Here is a 25,352-nt window from a genome sequence, read left to right on the forward strand (position 1 = left end):
GGCAAGGTAAAAGCAAGGTAAACTTGTGAGCATGTGATCTGATCTTTGGCAACATGCAGCACTGCATCTGAACGCAGCCCAAAATATGCATTCTATAATTTATAGCCAGGCCAAAATGATTTGCCCATGTTTGAAAGTTTTTTAATATTAATTTTAGATAGCCGTCACAGCAGCAGAAATGATGTGTCATGTTTCATCTTAAAACCAAGCCCTGAATTTTATGGTACAATATACAATGCTGACTTATACATATGCAATCACACAGCATAGTCAGGAACATATGCAAAGAGTAGTAGTTATATTGCTTTGATATTTAAGTACCTGAGAATTACAACATTGCTATGTAAATACATGCACGCATAGAGACAGGCAGACTGGAAAGGATACATACATGAATAGACTAATTCAAAATGAGTGGAGGCAAAATGAATTATTCACTCCAGCTTTTTTTATCTGCATTATTGACGGGATGCATTGGAACACAATTATCCACTTGGTCAGTAGACCTCTACCCAAAGTTTACCATGCTGGACTCACAGAAGACACAGAAAAGGTTATTTCACAAATTGAGGCTCAATCCAGCTCTGCATTTAATAGTAATCATTGCACACCAAGATTAATAGAACATCATTCAGTGACTGAGAAAGCAAGTTATGATGAAGAAGCTGTTGAAACAGGAAACAGTTGATTTCCCAGGAGTCCCGTAAATCCACCTCTGATGTCCTTTCAAATTCTCCATTATTGCTGCAAAAATTTTAAACACCAGTAAGGGGGTGAAACGGCTGACATGCTCATTTACCACGAGAAGAATTGTGTTCTGGGCCTGCGCGTGCAAACTGGTTCAATGTGCTTAGCAGATACATCAAAAAAGAGAGACCTCCTTGGAGTGGCTTTGGAATGCACGGCAGCACCTCCCTGCCTTTGTTCTGCCTCACCGGTGCCACTGAGCACCCTCTTGCTCTCCCACAGCATCCTTCCCCTTCAGCATCTCATTCTGGGGGGGGGTTGCAAACTTTCACATGCCTATGACACTGGGGGCAAGGAGACCCCTGGTAAAGGGCTTGCAGGGTACTTGGGCTCTGTACAGACCTTCTGATGCTCTAACAACAGCAGGCCATAAATCTTTGCTAGGCATAAAACAATCCAGCCAAGAGAACTCTAATACCATAGGATTTATTTTATTTTATTTTATTCTGTTTATTTTAAGTCAAATAATTTTATACTAAATTAGCTCTGATGCTGTTCTGGGTATTCTGCCAACTTTTAAATTGAGCCACCCAAGCAGAAAAGGCCAGGTACCATCTCACAGCGAGATGCCAGCTTGAATTAGCTACTAATCAGTTAAAGGCAGATCCCGAAACAGGAGATAACACCATCCGCAGTGAGTTTTCCTTTAAAAACTCTACCGATTCTCCACATGTTTTGTGATCCGTAATTAAGAACCACTGCAGCTGTCATCAGAGCGGTAGCCCATCAAAACACTCAGAGTATGATTTTTGCAATTCAGGCCCCGACGTTCCCTCGGTGCAGGGAATCTGGGTTCAATTTTCAGCTCTGTTACAGATGCACCACCTTTCCATAGACGAGTCACTCTCTTTGTGACTTACCTCACCGCTCACCAGTGATGTGTGCACAGCTTTCCTTGTCAGCCACGTAACCTATTTAGGCTGCGAGATAATGCCAGGGAAACTATTTTCCACAATAAGGGTCTTGACATAAATGCCTCACCATGACATTAAAAATGACAGTGTTGAGAAACTGATAACCAGCATGTGATTCGTGAAGGACTCACAGAAATCAGAGGTTTCAGTGTCTACACATGAACGTTGTTTGCTGTAATGCTGATACTAATTCTTCAGAATCCAAATCCATTTCTTCTTCATGTGTGTTGAAGCATTATTTGCTTTCAACTTCATTATTTTTCCGCTAAATAAGAAAGAAAAAAATATTTAAATCCACATCTCAGCATTTTCACTTACAGTCTTTCCTCCCCTATTAAAATATTTTCTTTCCTACTGAAATATTTTTGCTCATGTAAAAGTGTATTCTGCTGCTTTCTGTCCTAGTATCAGCAAGTCAAAAGCACTGCTTATCCAGGAATAAAGTCCTCTTCCATGCACCAGACTAATATTCTTCCCAAGAGAATGACAAGCACCTACGGTATTTCCATGCTTGGGAAAGAGACAATTTTAAAACCACCTTTCAAAGTCCAGGTTCAGTAACTCTGAGTAAGCAAGAAAAGTGCTTTTTGTCCTCTGCACTTTCTTGTCATTTGATGGAGATGCCATCAGCTCCTAGTGGTCCTGAAGCGCGGCACAACTTCTGGTGCCAGAGGCAGCTGCTTTGCCATTAACCACAGCCAGGCTCCATCCACATTGCTGGAGCTGAAGAACGCAAAACACATTTTAACCAACAGGTCACATTTACCAAATCCTAGCCATGCATGACTTTACTATGTGAACAGCCGATTCTTATGTTTCTTCATCAAGGAGTTTTTCTTCCTGCTTTCTCAGCTGTACAGTGTCTCTGCATTTTTTTTTTGGCTTGAGGTCTCTGCCTAATTATCTGTAACCTTCTGTTCGAAGATCGCTGTCCTGGCCTGATAAAAACCAGTAACTTTGAAAACAAACTGGGTCTTAATTTTCCTTGACAGCCCTTCTTTAAACATGTGGGCAAAGCCCTGGCTTAATTAAATGCACATTCGTATTCCAAACAAATTAAGTACAATTAAGGACTCTGAGTTATGGGTATCTATCACTCGGCGATGTTTTTGTAAAAATTACCACATTTAGATCAAACACAGAGGACCCTTTGCTTAATTGCTTCATTAGGGCCCGATGCAATAGGCTTCATAAATACAGGGTCTGATGTCTCTTTGGGAATTGCCCAAAAGACGGCTCTTAAAGTAATTGCTTCCACATTTCTCCCCGTGCAATGTTCATGTGCTTGCTGATCAAAATGGGATGGCTCTCAGACATACAAGTGGCTGTGGGTCCCGTCTCGTCTTCCAGCACCAGGACTCCTGCACAGCTCCCAGCGGTGGCTGGGTTCAGCCCCGTGGTACTACCTGCCCAGCTGCCACGAGCAGTGGGACAGCTCAGGCAGAATAAGGCCGCCTGCAGCATGCTGGTGGCACGGGCTTTTCTCTTCTGTCACCTACAGATCCCGCAGGCTGAGGTAAACAGGATGCTTTCGGATTTATTTTTCTAAAAGTTGCTCTGAAACAATAAGGAAGTCACAGAATACAGAAGATAATTTGCCCTCAGATCTTTCACTAGTGTTATCCTTTTAACAAACACAGCTATTACGACCCTTTAAAAAGAAAACCTATTTATAATGACTGCTTTAGCTGAATGCAAACTACCTTTGATTTAATTAAACCTTCCTTTGATCACACCTATAGTTAGGAATCCAGTTAGAGGGAGTCTAGAAAAGAGAATTAACCCTCGCTCAGATTAAAGCCATTCAGTGCATTCGTACAATGAGGGTGCAGAAAGGGATCAGGGCACAGATAGGATTTTGTTGCTGTTGTTGTTTTGTTGCTGTTTTCTGATGAGATGTAAAAAGAGCAGCAAAAGAAGATACGTAATTCCCTTTTCGCATTTGTCTTCTTGCTTAGCTGACAGACTCGGGAGTTGTTTGGAAGCCAAAATAACCAGTGTGCACCCAGAAGCAACAAGAATGATTGCAGCAGAGCTCAGAGGGAGTGGGAGCTACCTTGACAGAACAATGAGAAATAGCATGTCATTCGCAAAAAAGAACCAAAACCAAAAAACACCTGCAAACATTTCAATCAAATATTCCTGTTTTTCTTTTTTTTTTTTTAAACCAAGAAAAAAAAAAGTCTTAACTAAAAGTTTTTCCTTTCCAGTTCTCTCTTCCAGCTCCCTTTGTATTTATCTTTTTTTTTCTTCTTCATTTGCTCTTGAAAAAAGAGAACAGAAAATTGGAAAGAAAATAAAAGGGAAAAGAAAACAAATGCTTCCAAGCTTTGATCTCATGCTAAAAATACACAAAAAGGCATTATTTCTTTCATGAAACCATCTACTTTCTAGGAAGTGCTGATTTTTTTTTTTCATTGAGATCATCACTAGTTCCACAGAGCTGCTAGCAATTTAAGTCCATGCTAGTGAAAAGTGTTGTACAGGGGCTGTGCTGTTTCATTTACGAGTGGTATTATTTCATGAGTAGACGTGATTTCATCACGGCCACATTGACAAGATCAGTGTTGACAAAACTGTAGACAGATGCAGCAGAGAAGGTAGAAAACAGGCAACAATATTAGCACTGCTGGGGTCACAGGGGATCTTGAAACATCAGATAAGGTACACCAAACATATTATTTTGCTGAAAATGATTTAAAATCATATGGAACAGACTTTTCCATGGCCCCTTCTCTCCAGCTGATGCAGTTTGGGGCTGGAAATACCCCTCTCCCCCCAAATAGGGTATCTTTTCCCCTGACATTTCACCAACCATCCAGGGGGTGGGAGCGCAGGCACCTAGCACTGCTGTATCTCTGTCTTTGGTCTAACAGTACCACAGTGTCTGCCATTCAGTTCTTTGGGCCACCCAAGCCTCTAGGAGTTGCAGATTTACAGATTTGCAAATTTTTTTGCTGTGGATAACAGCAGGATAAAGAACTTAGCAGGCACGAAGAATGTGCTAACAGCTCTTCTGTAAACCAGAAGTCAGCCCGATTTCCACAAGCCGTAAAAGTCCATCAACCTCCAGTGGCCAAAGAAACATAGCTACTTATTTTCTGACTGCTTTATTCTCCAGACCAATTTTCCTCAATGCTGAAGAAAAAAAATGAACGGCAGATTGTCCAGTTCATGACTGGATGGCTGGCAACAGAAATCCTATTTCCAAACTGACCCCTGCTTTCCAGCATGGCATTCATTAATTCCACAGTCTCACATTTCTAGGAAGATGTCAGTCATGTATGTGATTTTTCTATCAGCTATTAATGCCAGATCACAAGGTGAGAAAGCAGGGGTTTTAATCTCAAGACCCTCAGGAGATGGAGCTGAATACATTTGGTGTGAGCCATGTGTCTGGAAATGTCAAGGACAAATATTTTTAAAGTAAGGAGTGTTCATATCCATGTGTAATCTTAAGTACTACAGAAGTGATCCAAAACATAGCACTTTCCTTCTTGCTATGGTTGTTCAGCTGTAGCCAGCATATAGCTGCTGCTTCCCAGGAATTAATTTTATACCGTCTAACTAGGCATCTATGCATTTAGGAATTTGCATATTTATACTCACTAACATTTTAAGGCTCTCCTAAAACCTTTGCCCATGGCAGGATGTTTAGTTTTTAATTTGCAGAAAGGAAAAGTTTTACAGCAAAAGTTCCCCATCTGTCCCCAAGAACTGTCTGCTAATTCGTTCTGAATACGTGATTAGCTCCTCACCTCTGTATTTTGTGTCTTTCCTCATTAGGCTACATGTATTTTCCCATGGTCTGCAAAACCAGGCACTGAATTTATTACAAAGTCCCTGGTTTGGTGGGAGCACAAGTCAGCTGGGAGCAACAACAGACATTTCCAGCAGCAGAAAAGCCTCTGCCTCACCAGCCCATAGCAGCATCAATAGCTGGAAAAAACACTCACACGACACCTATTTCACAGCCACTGGCCATTGCTGCAACCAAGGACTGCTATTTAACTCAGCGTTGCATATGGTCACTCATTTGCCCTTCACATCCTGTCACTGATTTTCTTGCTGTGGACTGGCTTATAATCATTCAAGTTCAAGACTAAAGGGTGTAAAAATTGTCAGCCTTCCTGTTGATGTGAACCAGGTGTGCCCATTTATGTGTAACCACATAGAAAAGGGAGACAGAAAGAGAAATTTCTGAAGAAAGCACAACGATGCTGACCCTCGTGATATCTTTTCCTAGATAGCTGCTCTACTGCTTGAAATACAGATCCGAGCCTGCTTTTAGCTGCTAACTGCCCTATAACATATTATCCTACTTACTGCATGCAGTTCCAAACATCTTGTATCTGGAAGCAACAAGGGAGAAGGCTCCTTTATCAAGTCAATCTCAAATCTCATTATGTTCCTCTACAACAGTTTCCGTAAACATTCAGCAATTTTCAGTGTCTGAGTTGCGCAGCTGAAGAGGTGCATAAACAGGCTCCACTGAAATGTGAAGATGACTGATAATGTACTAACATTGAGACCCCTTGCTGTGATTATTACCCCCTGAGTGCTCCTTACAGAATGTGCCTCTTATCTCACACTGACAACGCTAATAGAATATGCATAGCCCTATTAGCATACAAGATAATAGCACCCTGGAGGGGACAGAGCCATAAAACTTTAAGTAGAAATCAAAACAGAAGGAGGAAGAAAAAGAGAACATTGTCACAAGCCAAAAAGAAAAAAAAAAAAAAAAAAAAAGAGCCCAAGGGCAAATTTTGCTGCAGAAAACACACATAGTCATAATTCTTGTTCTAGTCACCATGCAAATGGTAATAGTCTTTAGTCCCATGAATACTATCAGTGCCACGTTTGCTGTGAAACATTAATTGAGATAATGTGCCCCTTTCGGATGCAGCAGGGAGCCGTATGTCAAATTGTACCACAACAAAATTATGGCAACATCTGCAAGAAATATACAACAGCAGTTGGGGTGCCTCGCACTGGATAAGTCCAAGTGGGTCTTTGCCTTCGCAGATGGCATCTGGGGAAGAGCTGGAGCCTGCGAGGACAGCCAGGCAGCTGCGACTTCAGGTGACGCGCGCACGTACCTGTAGCTCGCTACTTTTCAGCTGCTTTGCTGGTTGGAAGTGTTATCTCTTGACCCTACTTCAGTCACTTGGATAAAACCTCAAACAGTTCTTTGAATGCCAAGGCCTTTCTTTAGTCACGTCTGCCCAGCGCATTCACATTTGTTCCATGTAACCGGCCATTGTACCAGAGCTTTCACTGCGCACCCGCGGCTGGCAGCCAGCCACGCATTCATATGCTTTCCATCTTGCAGCAATAGCCAAAGTAAATCTTTCAGTGCTTGGCACAAGAGTGTGAATTCAATAAAAAAGGCTTCAAACAAGTTTGAGATGGCTTGTCTCTAAACAAACGAAGAACAGCGAGCTTTTTTAATGCTCATTGTGGTCCGGTTCCTGCCTACAGCAAAATCCAGATAACCCCCAGCAGCACTGACAACCCTGTCTGGTAAACCAGTCACCTGTCAAGCGGGCATGAAAATATCCACACAGCGAGGCTCAGAGGCTTGGAGGGAAGTGACCTGTTCCTTACCAGGAGCTTCAACTGGGGCAATCAAAGCTCCTTGTTGTCTTCTTTGTGAGATCTGAAACTTTCCACCGTTAGCACTGAATGCGTAGGACCTCGGGGTAATCGCTGCACGGAGCGCTGCACGCTTTCTGCTTTACAGAGAGATGGTGTCAGGAGGTAACAAGCGCTGGATCCCTGTGGTGCATTTTGAAGCATCGTGCAAAGTTTTCTGGGATTCTTCGTAGCATTCACTGCGGTTTCTATAGAGCTAAACTCTTTGTACTGCGGCTTTGTGTTGCAAAGTTTTGCAGCTTGTGGGAGTCTGCCTCACTTCGTTTTGGTTGATGGCACTTTATGCTGATGCTTTCAGCAATTAGAACACAGATGGAAAAGACTAGTAAAGAAAATCCAGCCCTCCTGGAAAAGGAAAATATAGCGAAGGTTGGAGGAATGACTCCTCAATGTACCTGTGTGTCCGCGTTTATGCATGCATACATCTTCTTCACCACGTTGTTAAAGGCAGAACAGGTCATCTCAAAACCACAGGTGGTTCAGGGTTTGCTGAGGTATTTTGTTCAATGCTCTTTTGTGTTAAATACAGACTTTGGAATGCTCTCTGCTTTCTTCCTGGAAAGGTAACAAAACACCAGTCTGTGCTGTATAGGAAGTAATGTTCCCTCATGTAAATCAGAGGTGTACAGTTCTCATACGTTATCTCCATTCAAATTTTTCCACCTCTCTGACTAGTCTTATTATAAGGAAGGGCTTACCATCAAACAAGGAACTTCTGCTTCCACAAAGAAGGCCTCCCAGCGTTGGCTAAGGCTAAAGAAATGCCTGGGTACCTTCCCCCAGAGAACCAGGGCTTTATGAATAGCTTCTAAAGAAGTCTAAGAGGTCTAAGAGGATCTCTGAGACATGGGATGCAGTGCTCCAGGACACTGAGTGGTGGTTCCTATCATTCAGCCACAGCTGGCAATAGTCACTGGTCAGTGCTTGGCAGATGTGGGAATAATATTTTGTACATTGGGTGATTGTCAATTACCTGGTTTAAATTGGTTTCTGTATTAAAAAATAATAATCTCAAGATGCGAAAAACTTGTTTAAAAGTTTAGAGGTGTTATAATATGACAATGAGAATAGAGAAAACTTTGTGCAGTTTAGAGGAAAGTGAGTAACCTCCACTTCAGCTTTGATCTCTAACTTTTTACTGTATCTCCTTCTTTCATATCTGTATTTAACGAGGCCCAGCCCCTGTATTTGGGTCTTGCCACACTCACTCACTGAATCACACCTCAGTTCAGCAGTGCACCTAAACACAGGCTCCTTTCTAAAAGTTTAACCTACAGATGTTGCTGGTGGATATTTCCTGCCTAGAACAGTGGAAAGTCTCCCAGTAAAAATTTGTTAGTTGTGTGTTACTTACATATTCCTCCAGAGAAGAATAGATGCTCCAACACAGCAAGGTTCTCTGTGTATGAGAAACACCGAGCGTGTGCGCACTTCAGAAAGACACAGGGAAAGATTATCAGGCAGCTCATTTCAACAGCAACAGCAGCAGTCATTTAATGCACAAATAATTATTCCAGAATAAGTATCTTTTTTTCCCCCCTGAGCTAAGGTATAACTTTTCTTTAGCTGACATTATCTCCAAGGTTCCTTAGCAGCCCAGGACACAGCGAAGTAATACAGTGCAGTCTGGATGTTGTTATGTATTTATTAAGTTGTATCAGGGCCCATTTAGTAGCAGCTCTGCAGTTTATCAAGTAAATATCGAATGCCAAATACAAAAGAGAAGAAAATAGCAACATAAAAAATTTATCTTTGGGGGAGGAGAGGGAGAAAGAGAGAGAGAATGGTGCTGATAATGTGATTGTGCCTTCAGCAAAAGTGGCTAATATCCTTTTGCAAGGGGTGCGGTGTAAAAATATTCCAGAGCTGGGGGAGGAGAAGCGAGGAGAGGTGAGCCTAGCTGTTGTTTGTTTGTTTTAAAGTGTATTCTGGTTGCAGGCTAGGTCAGCGGGTGGCCAGACTGAGAAAATGAGTCCCCCGGGCTGTAATAATTGTAACTGTCAGGGAAAAAAAGTCAAGGTCTTAGATAGCAGTGGTCTGCTCTGACTTCTGACCATGGAGAAATATATATGAAAACTATTGCCTGGGGCACTATGGGAAGAAACCAAGAGGTTTTAACTCCTGGTGGCTTGTGTTTATGAATTGGAAAACTCATTTTGCACCTTGGTGGTTTGTATCTTTCTGATTATTTTCATTTGCAGTATAAATGAAGCTGAAGATATTCCTTTTCCTTATGCCCAAATCCGTGATGCAGTGAACACCTATTACTAGACTGGCTTTACATTTCTGAGTCCCAAACAGCATGGAGACTTATAACTGATCATTTAACAGTGGATATTCACAAGCAGAGTCTGAATCTGATTACCTCTCACAGTGCACTCATTACTTACCAGAGCAGTCCGTGGTTGCCTCCAACTGATTATTCCAGAATTACACAGAGGTAACTCCACTGACTTCACCAGAAATACATGTATTCCTAATACAAAAGCAATGTAAGAGAGAGATAAGAGGTTGAAAAACATAAACCATCAAGATTAAACCACGCAAACAGGAGAAGAAAAACAAAAAACAAAAAACAAAACAAAAAAGAAGCCATAACCCTTTTTTTTTTTTTTTGATTATGCAACTATGCACTAGCTAGTGAAACTGGTCAGGCTTTGTATGAATTTTCAATCTGCTCCTTTACTTAAGGAAGCATTGGAACTTAATGAAAAGTCTATTAACAAACCCAAGGATGCATTTGGGTTGCTTGTTACACACAGGCCAGGCTGGGGGTCTGGAGGCAGTGCTCGTCTCACTTTGTGTCTTTGTACCCTAAACCAAAGGGAGAGGACACAACGATGGCAACACAGACATGCTGGCGAGAAAAACTCTTGGGCATTCAGCGGGTGTATGCACAGGGTAGGATCTTTGCCTGCACATCTCACTGCTCCTGACTGTGTTTCTTATGTACCATAAAGGAGAAACAACTCTTCCAAGTGGCTAAGACTGCAGAAACAACCATATTTGCCACTTAAGCATCCAAATAGGTAAGAACGTAGCCCAGACAATTTCCTTGTCTTGCCAGGGCACAGGAACAGGCTGGAAAGCAATACTGTGATACAACACATTTTGAGATTTTGAACATTGCTTCCATTTCCATGGGTTGAAACTAAAGCATCTGAATAATTTTGCAAAATTCAGTGCTGTCAAATCATCTGTGCTGGAGCTTTCAGTGTGTCCCTTAGTCTTTGGCTGAGGAACATACCCTGCTGCTGACAAGATTCCTCATCAAAATGCACATCCATCTTCAAAATGCTCTGGCTTCAATTAAATGTTATTTTTCACTGTAAATTGTTTTGTTCAAATACCGCAGATAGCCTTCTAATATGAATTAATTAGTAATTACAACTTAATATGAATTACTTAGTAGAATTGAAAATATTTATACGTATAGCAAGACCCAAACAAACCATACAAACACCAAACAGCAACTATTCCCTGTCTGATCGTGACAGCAGCATCTAAGGTGGTGCTGGTAGAAGAGGATTACTCTTGCTGGGAGGTGATTTACTTGTTGAAAGTCACTGTAACAGCAAGCTGGATAACTTTTATGGGCCCCATCTGTACTTTACTCACCTTCCTTACAGCCTGCCTGTGTCTTGTGAGGGAAGCACGGCGTGCCTAATGGAGAAAGAGAGGGCAGTAAATGTTAGTGGGAAGGGACAAGCCCGGCGGAGCAGGCAGGCACCGTGTGAGGGAGGAATACAGCAACGGTACTCGTGTCTGTCAGGGTTACACAAATCGCTCCCCTGCTCTGTCTCCCAGTAGCCCCAAATCTCAGTAATTCATGTTTCATTGCATTTTGCAGACAGGCAGCAGAAATAAGAGAGGTGGCTTGCCAAAAGGAGGACACGAATTTCAGACCCTCTTTAGGGTTCCTTTTCCTCTGGGACACGGCAGCACTGGGGAGAGCATGGCAGAGGCAGACCCCAAGTCCTGCAGGAAATGCCAGCTCAGCTCCTCTGCCTGCCCAGGACAAGAGCCCTGGCACTTTCACCCTCTTGCCCTGCACTACACCTATGTTATGCATTGGAAAAGTGGAGTTTCCAGAACGGCATCCAGTCCCAACTGAACGATTTCAAGCACAGAAAACTTACTGCTTCCCTTTGATAGCTGCTCCAGCAGCTAAGGACTTTTAGCACTAAGAATAACGTACCTTGTTGAGATTTGTCTCCCCACCGGGGGTCTTACCGTGCTTTTTGCCTGCTAATGGGGGGGCTTTTTCAGGACTTTGGCCTCCCTACCTGTGAAGACCCTTATATGTCGGAACCATATTGCCACCGGATCTTCATTTGGGCAATAAATATTGGTTTATATGCGCCCATCCCGAGTACTGGAGTGAGCAATGTGGTTACCAGCAAGCAAAGCACACTGGTGCAACTGGGCCACCTGCAACCCCTCCAGCTGCCTGCTTTGAGGACAAGAGCAGGATGCAGGAGTGGAAGTCTCAGCTCCAGAGGGACTTTTGCCACCCTGAGTCTCGCTGATGAGCTCACCCTGAAGCCGTCCCAGGACCAGGGTGCTGGCTGCCCTCGCTGCTCCACGTGCGGGAGGCAGAGCGGGGTGCAGCCGTGCACGGGGCCAGCTCGTGCTCAGCACGGCGCTGCAGCAGGGGGCTCACAGCGAGCCCCATCCATGGCTCGCTGATGCGGCTTGTGCCCGGACAAGCGAATGATTGTTCAAGCCGTTTGCTATTTTAAGGTGAAGGTGGTACATGCGGAAGATCTCAATGTCACTACAAAGCAGGGAGGGAGGCTGCGAGGAGGAGGAAGGCAGGAACCTTCACAACTAATGTCAATTTTCTGCATCAAATATTTTGATAATTAAACAAAGCTGATCAAGAGAGGAAAACAGCATGTCTCCAGAGCTCCGGAAGCAGAGGCCCATTAAATAGAAGAGTCAGAAAGTGCCAGAGGCGGCAGCCTCAGATTAATGGCACTCCAGTAATAGATTTTCCCAGGCACAGTCACACAGGAGACAACCACTGTGTAGGCAGAGCAGCGACGAGGCCGTTAAAGCCACAGTAACATTAAATCACCTGGTACCACGGGGCGAGGGGATGGATGGGAGAGCATCGGTGCGGAGGGTGTAAAGCTCAATCTGCTTTCAGGCAACGGGACTGCATCCCAGTGGTCATTTACAGCGGGGAAAGCAGGCGGCTCAGATGTAGGACGTGGACAAAAACAGACAGGCACTGGCTCCAGAAGGGTGGCGAGCCGAGCACGAGTATCTCATCCCACAGTGAAGGAACAGGCACTACACATCCTCACGTTTGGTTTTGCTAGGCTCGCCGTGTTTCGGTTCAGCTGACCTTCTTTTCTTAACCACGTACTGGTTTTCTCGCTGATGGTTCCCCACTGACTTTCAGGGTGCCCAGACACCATTCTGAATTTGTTTAAATGCAGCTAAACTTCAGGGAGGGAAAGGGAAGGAAGGCAACAGGGTGGGAAAGCAGCCCTGTTTTATTATCAGGTCAGTTTTATCTCAGCAGTGTTTGAACTGATCCTCCTTGAAATGGCCATCTTGTCTAAATCATTTCTATCCACTTTTATAATACAATAACAACAGAAACAAGGGCTTCTTCCAAGCCAGGCTGGCATGGATTAGGGTCCACCGCGAGAGAGCTTCGCTCCCAGCTGGGCTGTATGGAAACCAGATGAAGTGGCTGAAAATCGGAAACAACTTTTTAGACGTACTTGAATCCTGATACGATCACATCACAGGGATGGGTTAAATTTATGATCTTATCTAGGATTTTTGTTTGTAATCAATCCCAGACCTACTGGCTATCACTCACTACAAGCTTACCATTTCCCTGTGCTAACAAGGAAAAGTTGGGGCATCAAACTATGAGGGAGTGAAGCCAAATGATGATATTAGCAGATAGAATCAGAACTGGAATGCAACACACACACACACACACAAAAAAAAGAGGGGGGGGGGCACCCAAAACAAAAGAAAAATGATAGCAGCCTGCAAATTTCAGCCTTTGTCCCCTTTGGCCTATGCTGCACACACAAACTATGATGTGTGCAGAAAAAAAAAAAAAAAAAAAAAACAGTTTCCAGGCAGATTTTGGGATAAAAGCTAAGAAAACAGAAATTAAAATGGAATACCCTGAGATCAAAGTACAGCACGGGATACCATGGCTATCTTTAGTCATGCACATGCAGTGGGGTATGCGCCGAAATGCACCGATTTCCTTGTTTTCTCCCTCTGAGGTTACAGAAATCTCAGCACACAGGGCTACTTACTTTGCTGGATTGCCTACCACATTTATCAAGGCAAACCTGAACCTTTTGCAGGTGGCTTGGACAGCAGATGGCAAAGAGGATCTGTCAAGCAGATTTGACCCTGCTAGCTCTCTTTGCCTACTTGAACGTAGTTAAAGAGAACGGCAAAGCAGGGATGGAGCACATGGCACCAGGACCTACCCAAACCTCGACCACATTAGGATGTTTTCATGATTCCAGCTCCAACATACGAACAAGGAGATTGCATATCTCTGTGCATGATATTTCTTTGTGTCAACTTTCATTTGGATTGAAATGGAGGACTGTTTACATGGCAGAGAACTGTTCTTCTCGATTACTGCTCTATTTTCCATGTTGATCACTGCTGAACAAGGTACTATGGAGCACTGGGTCTCTCGCATACTTACCCAGAGCAGATTAAACTTACACTGCTTTAGGGTCTCCCTTGTCGTCAGCTGGGATAAAGACCGATGGCAAAGACAAAGGCAATTTGGACAATATTTCAGTCTGATTATGTCACTAAAACTTGTTTGAATGTGACCATTCAGCTGCTAGGAATGGCAGGGCACCAGGAGGGAACACCCAAGTGTAAATACATTATTTCACCTGTTTTCCTTTCCCAAGTTTCCTGGTCGCTGGATCACTTTGCACCCCTTCTCCTAGGGATCCTGGCAGTTGTGGCACGTGCTGGTACTCTCTGTGATGAGCTGAACAGAGGCAGGCTTAGAAGCCAGATACCTCTCACAGGTTGAATATTGAAGTGTATCCTCTACAACACAGTTGTCTACTAATAAGTAAACACAGTAAATTTCCCTACCAGGTGACTTTTTAGCTGCAAATAAGCACCTAAGACAATTTAGAAGGCATAAGGAACACCCCTGTTCAGCACCCTAACAGCCCTGCAGACAGCAAGGAGCTTCCAAACTCACACAGAATTGCTTTCTTCTCATCTTTGCACGGCCCAGCTCCGAGACTAACAGTGTGACAAATCTGTTAATGTTTCAACAGGCAAGCCTTAATTTTGTGCGTACCCTTCAGTCATTTTCCATATGGAATTGGAAATGCTTTTTCACAAGCAGTCTGTTGATATTTTCAATATAGGCATAAAAGATCGTCCAAAATGAAAAGGCTTCAACCAAGGCGTTCAGATTGCTTCAAAAATTAGAATTCTTGGGCACTCCCTACGTGTTGTGTGAAAAGCAAACAACATTATATCTGTTGTAGAAATGGAATAGAGAGGTTCGGAGCAAAGGAGATTTATCAGCTTGCCTAAGCAAGTAGGAAAGGAACCTAGGAATCCCAAGCTCCAAACCCAATCCCAAGGGGGCTTTCTAATAAATACTAGAGCATATTCAGATCTGAGTTTGGGCCACGAGCTCACAATCAACCCTACGCAAGCAGCAGCCTGCAGTATAATTAGTCCCCCAAAGCAAACATAACTGTAAGAGGGAAATAGCTAGGGCCAGGCGCTTTTATTGTGTATAAACCAGATCTATAAATCACGAGTGACTCATCTGAAGTTAGCGGTGCTGCTGCGTGTTAGAATGAATGGATCAGAATCTGGTCCACACGTTTCACACATTTCTGGGAATCAACATTTGTAACTGTATCAGTAGCCTGGAATGTCTCCTAATTGGCACCAAATGTGAAACAGCTCATTACCTGGGCAAGGCAAATAGCTCGAGAAGAGATGTCAGAAACTGAACGTAAAGTACGAGTAGGAACATAAAGAGCAAACAAGTTCCACACACAGATAGGAACTGAGGTGTAACAAGCATTAAATAATAGCTATAAAATTTTATGCATGCACATGAATTACAATATTATTTCATCCAAACTGATGCGTGTTGTTTTCTTCTCTCTGTGATATAAAAATGACTCATAAAATTAGTATGTAACAGCATTTGTGTTGTACAAATATCTTGCAAATTTGTCCCGCTGTATATCGGTGACACAGAGATTTATGCGCACGTGGAATCTTTTGAACCTACTTGACAGCAAATGGCTTACAAAGCAGCTGTGGAAATATTGTGTTACCCATGAGCTTAGAAACCCATACAGGTGTGTACTTTGGGGCCGATGTCCCTTGTGCCTCCCAATAAAAGCTTTAGGTTGAGATCTGTAAAGGAACTTGAGGGGAAGGACACCCCCAGCACACGGCAAGGCCAGCGTCAGGCGGCCAGGTTGTTTGTTAATCTTCAAAAAAGAAAGTGCTCGAGGATCCCAATGTTTATTCAAGCAAATAAAGTTAATAAATCCTGTTAAAATGTTACTACGAGCTTTGCTGCTCCGTTTGAGATTCATACCCTCCAGTCTGAATGCTGACTGGGGAAAGGAAGTACTATTAACTAATGCAGGAAATAAATCCTGCTTTGTCTGCCACAAACGTGGCTCCCTGACATTCCTGAGAACAACAACCCCTACGTTTGAATGATGCCCTAACAACGAGGCGAGCAGAGATGTTCGCTTTCCACTGTCAGAGTGCTTGGACCCGGCCTGCAAGGAGGCATTAAATGGCACAGGCACCCGTCCCCAGCTCCCCTTCTGAACAAACCTACTCCCCAGAGGCGTGTGAGAAGCACGTCCCCAGGCTGATTCCACACGTCCAGCACCTGCCCTTAGCCTGGCGATCAAACCCTCCTCCCTGGGCACCTGGGCTCCCTCCAGACACCTCCTTCCCCCTGCTCCATGCTCTCCAAACTGAAGGCTGGAGGCGAGGGGCACCTTCAATGCAACCACCACTCACATGGTGGCAGCCAGGACCAAAAACCTTCCCCTCTCCCACCCCACAAACCCAGCTCCTTGGGGCTGGGGAAGCCTCCTCTGCTGGGAGGTAACCCCTTTGCCATGAACCCCTTCGCCACGCGCTCCAGAGCAACCCTCTGGATGCACAAGCATGTGCCCTTCCTCCTGCCTAACACCTTTGTGATTGCCTCAGATTTACACAGCTTTTTCATGCCTTTTTGAGCCTCCGTCCCTGCATCAGTGGAAGGGGCCTGTGGTCCCTGCTGGGGTGCACAGGTCTGTCTATCTCCGGCCTCGACAACATCACCGAGCCGCTGCCCTTTCGGGAGCAGACCTGCCAGCAGCTCCAGACTTTAACTCAGCTCTCCCCATCCCCAGCTTGGCACCCACAACCCAAAGCTGCTGGGAATGAGCTCTGAAAGCCTGACTTCGTATCCTTCCCTATAACTCAAACCTCCTGAGCTTTTGCAGCCCTGCAAACTGAGGCACAAGGAGCCCAACGCTCCTCTTTCCCCAAAAAGAGCAGAATGAGGGCTCAACCCAGGGTGGAGGTTCCTCTCCTGAAAGCCTCCAGGGGAGGCCAGTGCCTGCGAGGGAGGTGCTGGGGAGAAAGAGCAGTGCCCATCAAGAGCCACCACAGACAGAGGGAGGCGAGTGCTCGGGGTCGGCTTTGGAGATGGGCAGCTGCGCTCAAGGGGAAAAGCACTCTGCCAACTGGCCCTCAAATTTAATCTGCTCTTTTAAAAAACTCCCTATGTTGGCATTTTAGGCAGGACCTTAGTGATTTACAGCACGGAGTGACATTTCAAAAAAAGATAATGTGGGTAATGAATTATTTGCTGATCCAAACTAACAATTGGACATACCTACTTTTCATGGATTTAATCTTTGCCGAGGCGTTAGCTAGCAAGCATGAAATATCACTTTTCGGAGGCATTCTGTTGCATTTATGCAGTGTACAATTACATTAGGCAGCTTTATGACACATTGACTCAGTCGAGTGTGATGCAATGTAATACAACCAAAGTAATACGAGCTTTTAAATGCAACATGATGGCAAAAATCCATCTCAGATCTGATCTTTGTTTCATTTCAGATGCCAACTGTCATAATTCACGGAGAGTCAAATCCTTCTGGTTTTGCTCACGTGAGCTGCTCCATCAGAGCAGTGGGATGTGCCCGGACCAGCGAGGAAGCAGCATTTGATCAAGCAGGGGCAAGAGCATGTGAGCAAACCTAGCACGCATCCTTTAAGCTGGAACCCTTTGCTTTTCAAGCAAAGACACAGGAGGAGTCAAAACTGGCAGATAAGAGCACAGTATCTCGGGATTGTGTTTCACAAGCCAGGAGTTAGCTCCACTGAGAGTGTTTTGCTCACACAGAGGTGAGCACAGTGGCACTTGCAAGGAGCCCAGCTGGCATCCCCTCACCTACTGCTGCGCAAGGAGCTCGTACGAGAAGATTTTATCCAATCCTGACAACAAGTAACACATGATAATACATTTCAGTGATTTCCTATGAGCACTGCCCCGTACTTGAATGGGAATGGTCACAGCAGACACAGATCTCGGGGTAGGATGTGAGCTTGTTCCTTTCTCCTGTCTCCCTGTGCTTGTTTTTCCCCACGTGAGGTATTTCAGCTCTGCTCTTGCACGACTGGACCACGCTGTCAGGACTGGACAGTAGACGGAAATGTGTCCGTTTCAATTTTGGTTCTGATCCTGGGATATTTCTAACTCTCTCCATATCCTTGATAGATAATGGTTTAATAAGCGATCTGTTTTTTATTTAAAGGGTCGGTAGTAAAACCCAGATCACATTTCTCACTTGGTGGGTTAAAAAACCGCTTACGCTCATTTCTGCAATGTAAAACGACACTATATCAAATCAAACATTTCCAGATGTGGCCAGCTTGTGGATGGAAGTGCAAGGGGAGCGAGCGTTTATAGACAAGAGGTTTCCCAGGTTTTTTTAATAGGACTGGAACCCCACCTACTGGCAAAGGCTGTTATAGGGATGTCAGGACAAGAACCCATACAGGGCTCATTCCCTGCCTAGATACTACAAGCTTTTAGTGGGGCTCCGAACCCTGTGGTCTGAGATCCGTGCAGGCTGAGCACCGCTGCAGCCACTGTGGGCACCTTGGTGCTTAGTGCTTGTAAAAGCAAAAATGTTAATTGCACTGAAAGGCACAAGGATAAGCACGAAAAATTGCTTAAGAGCTGACTTATGCTACCAACTCATATGGTACTTTAGAAAGTTTCAGCTTTAGAAAAGTAATTGTGGCCTTGATTTTGATACTCAAGGACAAATCAGCCCTACACAGCCTTTCCTTAGACAATGGTCCCACAAGTGGAAGTATCGTAGCCTAGTAATGCACAGTGAGAAAACAAAATTCCACTATGGTAGGCTGCTTGTGGAAGATGAAATATTTCCAAGTACCTACACCTGAATTAGACAACCTTAAAAGTAGTTCTTATACTTCATTTAGAATTTACTAGAAGAAATAAAAATAATAATAATAATAAAAAAAAATCCCATCACTTCCTGTATTTCAGCTTTCCCTTAAAAACAAAAACAAATACCATTTTAGAGATCACTCATGCCATTTTAAGTGTTGCTGAAGTAGGCCACCTAGCAATATCAGTACTTGAACTTTAACACGTTACAAAACCAGATTAATAAGTTAAAGAAGAAATTCCCAGAAAGCAGTATCAAACACTGGAAATCAATGTTTTACATCCCCAAATGAGATACCTTCCCCCTGCAGACAGAACAGAGACCATCCCGAGGACACAGAACCTACACCTCGCATCGCTCCACCACTGCCATTAGCTCAGCAGCAGCCCAGAGCATCCCGGGCTCCATTTCACTGCAGCACAAAGTGCTGATACCAAAAAAAAACACAGGCAAAGGCTGAGGAGAGAGCAGGCAGAGGGTGCTACAGAAAAAGTTTCAGCCCATTTCCAAGGGGACTCCTAACTTCAGGAAAACCACACTGACTTTCCAGCAGCCGCTGTGTGTAATCAGACAGTTCCACGTGGTTCTGACTGCAGCACAGCAGAACACTTTAATATCCAGCGCATTAAGAGTTAGAGGCCTCCCTGAAGATGTGCACAGATCTGTTCAGAGACCAATGCCATTTGTGCCAATGGGGCGACAGTGCCCCAAAGGAAGATCCTGGGGGCAGAAGCAGTGGCGAGGGGGTGTCTGGCATGAGTCTGCTTAGAAATGCAAGCCAAAGGTGAGGAGCTGTGCTGGTTCAACGTGGGAATCTGCAGTTGGAGGGAAAATTCTCTTCCGCTTCTCAAAATTACCACCTCCTCTATGGCTTAGATCCTTAGTTTGGGCTTAGGTCTTGAAATAAATTTGAGTTCCTTAATGCTAGCCCTTCAATCCCCGTTGCAAAACAAGACTGTATCCAGTTCTGAAAAAAAAAAATGCTATGCAGTGGGACTAGCTCCCTGCCACTTCTTTCTTACCCGTTATATAGCAGAGAATCCAGGTCAACATCTACCACGGCAATGACATAGAAGGAAAAAGTCCAGATGCTGCCTGACGAAGAGGGGAGATTGGGCTATTTGTAGTATCTGGCATATGCAGCAGGCATGTCCAAATATGCAGAGAAAACAACAAAAAAATCTCTATCTTGGACCAAACTGCTAAGAAAAAAAAAAAAAAAAAGGTTTCCAGGATGTGAGTCAGAAAGTCCTGGAAGGGTTTGCCTTGACAAGCTAATGATAACGGAAGGATAAGTTCAAGCGTCGAGCGAGCTGGTGAGATAAGGGTGAGGTAGACACATATGCTTCCTGTCTGCGAGAAGGGAAACAAGACGTGCAAACTGAGACCGAGCGTGCTAGCTTCTTCCTCTGGAGATGGAGAAAGTCGCTCCTAAAAAGCTGCATTTCCAGCACTCCTGGGCACTGGCATGGGATGGTGAACACAGCACGGGTTACACCTGGCCACAAGGAAGACTCTGTACCTGCTGCTGCAGGGACGTGGCCAGCAAGGGTTGCAAGCCCTCCCCTGCCTGCCCCCAGCCACCCTCTGAGAGTCCCAGCAGCTGCGCTGAGCTCCTACCCAGGGGTTTTCAAATAAAAAAGTTTGCATCAGCACTGGGTCTGCTCGTGCTGCTATCTTCTGTGATCAAAGAATTGAAACAGCTGCATGTCTCAGCTCGCTGGCAATGAAACCTGCAGTTGATCGGCTTTGTCCTCACGCCACAGCTACAGGGAAAGGGCAACAGCCGATGTAAAGAGGGGAGCAAACACCCAAGCTGTGTGTAGCCACGCTCTGCATCCTCCTAACCTGCCGTCTCTTAAGTGCCACTTACTCAATTAATCCAAACTCTTCTACTTTAATAGCAGAGCTGTAACACATTTAAACAGCTCAGAAACTCTGCCCGACAAGCCACGCTCCCTATCTTATTCATCAGCTGCAGGACTGACCGTGCATTAACTAAGAAAGCTCGTGGTTTGATTAACACTTCCCCTGCCATTAATTTCTGCTGAATTTCTGCTAAGGCTGAAATTTCTCAGCTTTTTTTAGTAGGGTGGATCTCATCTCAGTAGGGACTGTCTTTTGGATCCGCTCCTAGAACATCCCTGCAGCAGCTATAGTAACTATTTTTATAGGCAAGTTTTATTAGGAAAGTATTTTAAATGGCCTTTGAATGCAATTTAGCAGCTGGAAATAAGGCAGCGTGCCAGCAGCATGTGACCAGACAATCTGTGCAGCACCAACAAGTGCTACCAGAGATCACTGGTGCTCCACAGACTGTGCACGACCCCCCCCGACAGAACACACTGGGGACATTCAGCAGGCCAGGAGGTGCCCCGACACTGGGAACGCCTGAGAGGCCGAGCTCTGCTATTCCTGGATCACTTGCTAGAAACAAGCCTATTTTCAGAGACCTAACTGGCACATTTGGAGCTAAAGGAGGTGCGGAAATGGCAGGTTTTATTACACAGCGACTGTCAGCTCATCATAAATACACGTGAGGACATACGTAGTACAACTTGCACTTCTGTGACCATCAGTGAGTGTGTAAAAGGACCATGAAGTAGATGTTTTAGGGTCGGTTCTGAACAAATGATCTAGCATATAAAACTAGTAGCCCAAGCATACTGCGCCCAAAATATTCATCTTCTGCCTCATGCCCAAATGAGACAGGAAAAGATCCATTTCCTTCTCCGTTTTGACCAGGGCTAAGCTTGATTTCGAACAAAGGCCTTTTTATCCTCACCACCCTTTGAGCAGCCCTCTGCACAGCACTCTTTGTTGTCAGACCAAAGGAGCCCTCTCTTTCCAAATGCTTTTCATGCTTTCCGTACAGCGAACATCTCCCCCAGGAACTACGGCAGCACTCTGCAGGAACCCTTTCTGTAGGCAACAAGAGCCAGGTGGAAGGACCAGAGACCTGTTGAGGGAACCAGGCAGCTGAGATGCTCTGAGCCGCTGCAGGTGGGCTCCAGCCCTGCGACATGGGAGAAGCAACTCTGAGTAGGGAAAATGGGCTCCATCATCCGAGGACCCGAGGGAGATGTCTCTGCTGGATGCTCTGAAAACCCCCGGAAGATCAACCTGCCCATAGGCAAAGGGCTGGCACAAGCTCCTTACCCCACAGCACTTACTGTTATGGGATGCAGAGATCTCCTGCTCCCACTGAAGCACAGCACACAACATTTGGTAACACAGAGCTGGATTTTGGGAAGTGCTGAACGCACACCAGGTCCTGTTGCTGAGGCCAGACTCTTCCGAGTGGCCAAGACAAGTAACTGGATTGGCATCGCTGGGATCAATCAGATGTCTAAGCAAGTAAAAACAAAGCTTGAAATAGCTGGGGACCCAATTCTGATCTCAAGCCCCACTGGTGCAGGCACATGCGGAGTTACTCTGGCTTAAACTCATGCAGATGAGAGTGGAAACTGGCCTCCAGTACAAGTGCACGCTGAGGGAAAAGACAGCTTTCCTTTTAGACATGACTCCAATTGTACAGTCTGAGATTCAATTAAGTTTTGCTTTCCTGACATCTCCTTCCAAATACAGGCTCGGTCTTTGTGCTAGGCATTTTTAAAAATAAAATAAAACAAAATCATACGTTTGGCAGGACCTGGGCATTCCTGCTACTAAATTGTTCTGTACTTCATGCAAAATTTCAGTGTATTAAAGAGAAGGGGGGGTAGCCTCTTTGACCAGTGTCCAACTGTTTAGAACTGTTAAATATGAGTTTTTGCCCATGTTTACATGTGGAATGGAACACAGCCATTCAACCACAAAATGTTCCCAAAGCAAACATCCAAAACCTGGTTGCTGGCTAGGTACATTGACAGAATCGCCTGAAACCAGTCATTCACAGAATGCCAAAACAACAGATTACCGTTGGTAAAAAATACACAAGATTATTTTCTTACCTCCTGGGAAGAGGCCATTGCGAGTGACAGGAAACAGCGACTGGCAAAGCAGAATGTAGGCTCAGGGCTTTTTCATCTGGAGGGAGAAAAAAGATTGGTGTTAGTTCAGATCTGCAGAATCGCATGCCATTAACACAATAAAGCCAGCACATGTTGCCAATAGCATGTATGGGCAGCCTGAATTAGAGCAGACGTATTCTGCTAAGTCAAGACTTGCTACATGATGTAGAAATAAAGAAACGGAGGCAACGAAAGAGAGACAAAGCGACTAAAGCAGGACATGGCAGCTCCATGTTACCCACAGATGGGTTGCCTTGACCACTTGGTGTTTCTGAAGGCTGGGAAGTGCCCCCTGAACTTCCCAAGGAGAAGGAGCCTGGGATTTGGGTCCTTTTGCCAACCCTTGGATTGGGTCTCACAACTGTAATGCCTTTTTTCCCCCTTTTTTCTCCCTTTTTCTCTTTTTCCTTGCCATGTTCCATCCCTTGCCCTGCTTCATTCACATCTCTGAGCAAGACTCCCCAACAAATAAAAACGTTTCACCGTCATGTTTTGTTTTCTCCTTCGTGTTAACACCTCCCCACCAGCTGAGTGATCCCCGCACGCAGCGGATTCCTGTTATTATTCTGCCTGTGCATCGACACCTTGTCGTAGGAGCCGCGTTGATCGATTGCAGGTGCCCCTCACTATGAAACTGGCCAACAACCCACTCACAAATTTGCTCCGCTTGTTAATATTAAAATCATATGGCCAATACCCTCCTAAATTGATTCAGGCTTGAGGTACTGCTGATTCACAGTAGGAACAGGGTTGCAACAGGCTTTCTGCAGGCCCCACTATTCATGGTAAACACTGCACTTTGTTGAAATAACAAAAACTTTTGAGATAAACCTATTGTAGCAAAGGAAACGTTAAAGTGCCACCACCACCTCTGCCTCGGAGCATTAAAATAAGCTGCATCACAGCTGCATGTCTGCAGCAAACTGAACTCTGATCCGCGAGCACGGGGAGCAGAAGCTTTGCAAGGCAAAGCCCAGGTGAGGTTCTCAAGATTCACTGCTTACAAATGTGGAAGGGAGCACAAGAGTAATTGCTTGTGTTCCCTCATTAACCAAGCAGAAGAGAGAGGGGAGTTCTTGAAACTCTCAGAAAACTTTGGGCTGAGTTTTTAGATGGATTGGCTGGAGTGAGAGCGAAGCTGGTTTTCACCTTCCCGCACAATTTATTTCAATCCGCAGCGTTTGTTCACAAGTCCCAGTGCGGTCTCTTGGGAGTTCAGCCACCATCAAAATAAAATCCAAGCTCCTTAAAAGCGTTCAAACATAACACATTATCCCAAATATTTATGATGTGCATGCACTACTTTCATACTTTGTTGTCTGGAAAATATTTTAACAGGTGGATTGGCAATGATGCCTAATGGTGATTGAACCCGTAACTTCACTGGTATTTCAGGAGATAAGCACCAAGCTGTGTTTCGTTTGCCGGCGGGGACACAGAGGCCCAGAGTTGTTACAGAAACTAACGCTCCTGCCAGAGAACCAGGCAGGAAACACGGACACTGCCTGGTGCCAGAGCCTTCAGCCAGACCAGAGGAATTTGCCTATTTTTTTGCCAACTCCTCTGATGGAACAGAAAAACAAAGTAGCACGAAACATGTCCCTCTGTGCCGGCACAGTCCTGGCCTTGCAAGAATCCCTTGCTAGCCAAGGCTGCTTCTTTCCTTCCAAAAGGGGACCACCTGATTTTGTAATCTCTAATACACAGCTTAATTACATAGACTGATCAGCAGGTTCTCAGCTAGTCCAGTGGTGCTTGGATGATGCAGTGGCAGGGGTGTTACAGCGACCCTACAGAATGAGAGCATTTTCCTCCCGTTTGCACTGCAGAGCCGAGCAAAGCGGCTGGGCTACCATCAACCATCCCATCTCCTTCCAAAGTTCAGCATGTGAGTTAAACTGTGCCTTGTAAGAAAGTTTGAGATTTAAATGTTAGGCTGCAAATAGAAGTGCTGGAAACCCCATTGCTCTCCGGCACTAACAATTCACCTGAGCAAAAGTCCAGGAAAATACCCTACAGAACAGCATGCAACCAGCCAGAGCACATCATTTATGATCTGTTCGGTGTCTCATTTAGGGCTCTTAAGAAAGGTCTGAATATGTCCTATTTGAACTCTAGATGCCAGGCAGAAAAGCAAAGGGAGAATTCGAGGAGGCACGCAGATACAGAATGGTTATCAGAACAAATCAGTTGAATGCTGAGAGCCGCTAACAACATCATAAAACAAATGTATGCATCTTCCAGGGGGATTTTCCCAGAATAATTGCGTGCTCTCGCCTGGTGTTGCTTGGGAAGGCCACCCCAGAAGTTGATGGTTTAAGGTAGTTGAAGTGGGATTAGCCTTCATGAAAGACTCAGGAATACTTCTCAGTGAAAGTTTACAATAATATTTTAAAGACTCTCAACCAACACCCATGCTTAAGCTTTGAAAACAGATAATGCATTTTTAATGGGATTGCACATCTGACAAGGAATTTGACTAATTCCTCTGATAGCAGACAGCTTCCTCCCCATAATTC

At 44.8% G+C, this 25,352-nt stretch overlaps 1 long non-coding RNA gene across 5 annotated transcripts in view; it reads right to left on the minus strand.

Annotated features, from left to right (window-relative positions):
* Nucleotides 1-25,352, minus strand: part of LOC137843366 (uncharacterized) — a 109,087-nt gene that overhangs the window by 5,610 nt on the left and 78,125 nt on the right. For 2 of the 5 annotated variants that reach the window (XR_011089466.1, XR_011089464.1), the window contains exons 3-7: nucleotides 22,774-22,849; nucleotides 10,938-10,982; nucleotides 9,710-9,795; nucleotides 8,674-8,749; nucleotides 1,793-7,874 (exon numbers count right to left, since the gene is read on the minus strand). This is a non-coding gene — a long non-coding RNA (uncharacterized lncRNA). Of the gene's footprint in view, nucleotides 1-5; nucleotides 745-1,792; nucleotides 7,875-8,673; nucleotides 8,750-9,709; nucleotides 9,796-10,937; nucleotides 10,983-19,842; nucleotides 20,390-22,773; nucleotides 22,850-25,352 lie in introns of those variants that run through there. The other 3 variants (XR_011089465.1, XR_011089467.1, XR_011089468.1) reach the window with 3 other exon arrangements.

This window comes from Anas acuta, chromosome 22 (genome assembly GCF_963932015.1).
Source record: "Anas acuta chromosome 22, bAnaAcu1.1, whole genome shotgun sequence".
NCBI lineage: Eukaryota > Metazoa > Chordata > Aves > Anseriformes > Anatidae > Anas > Anas acuta.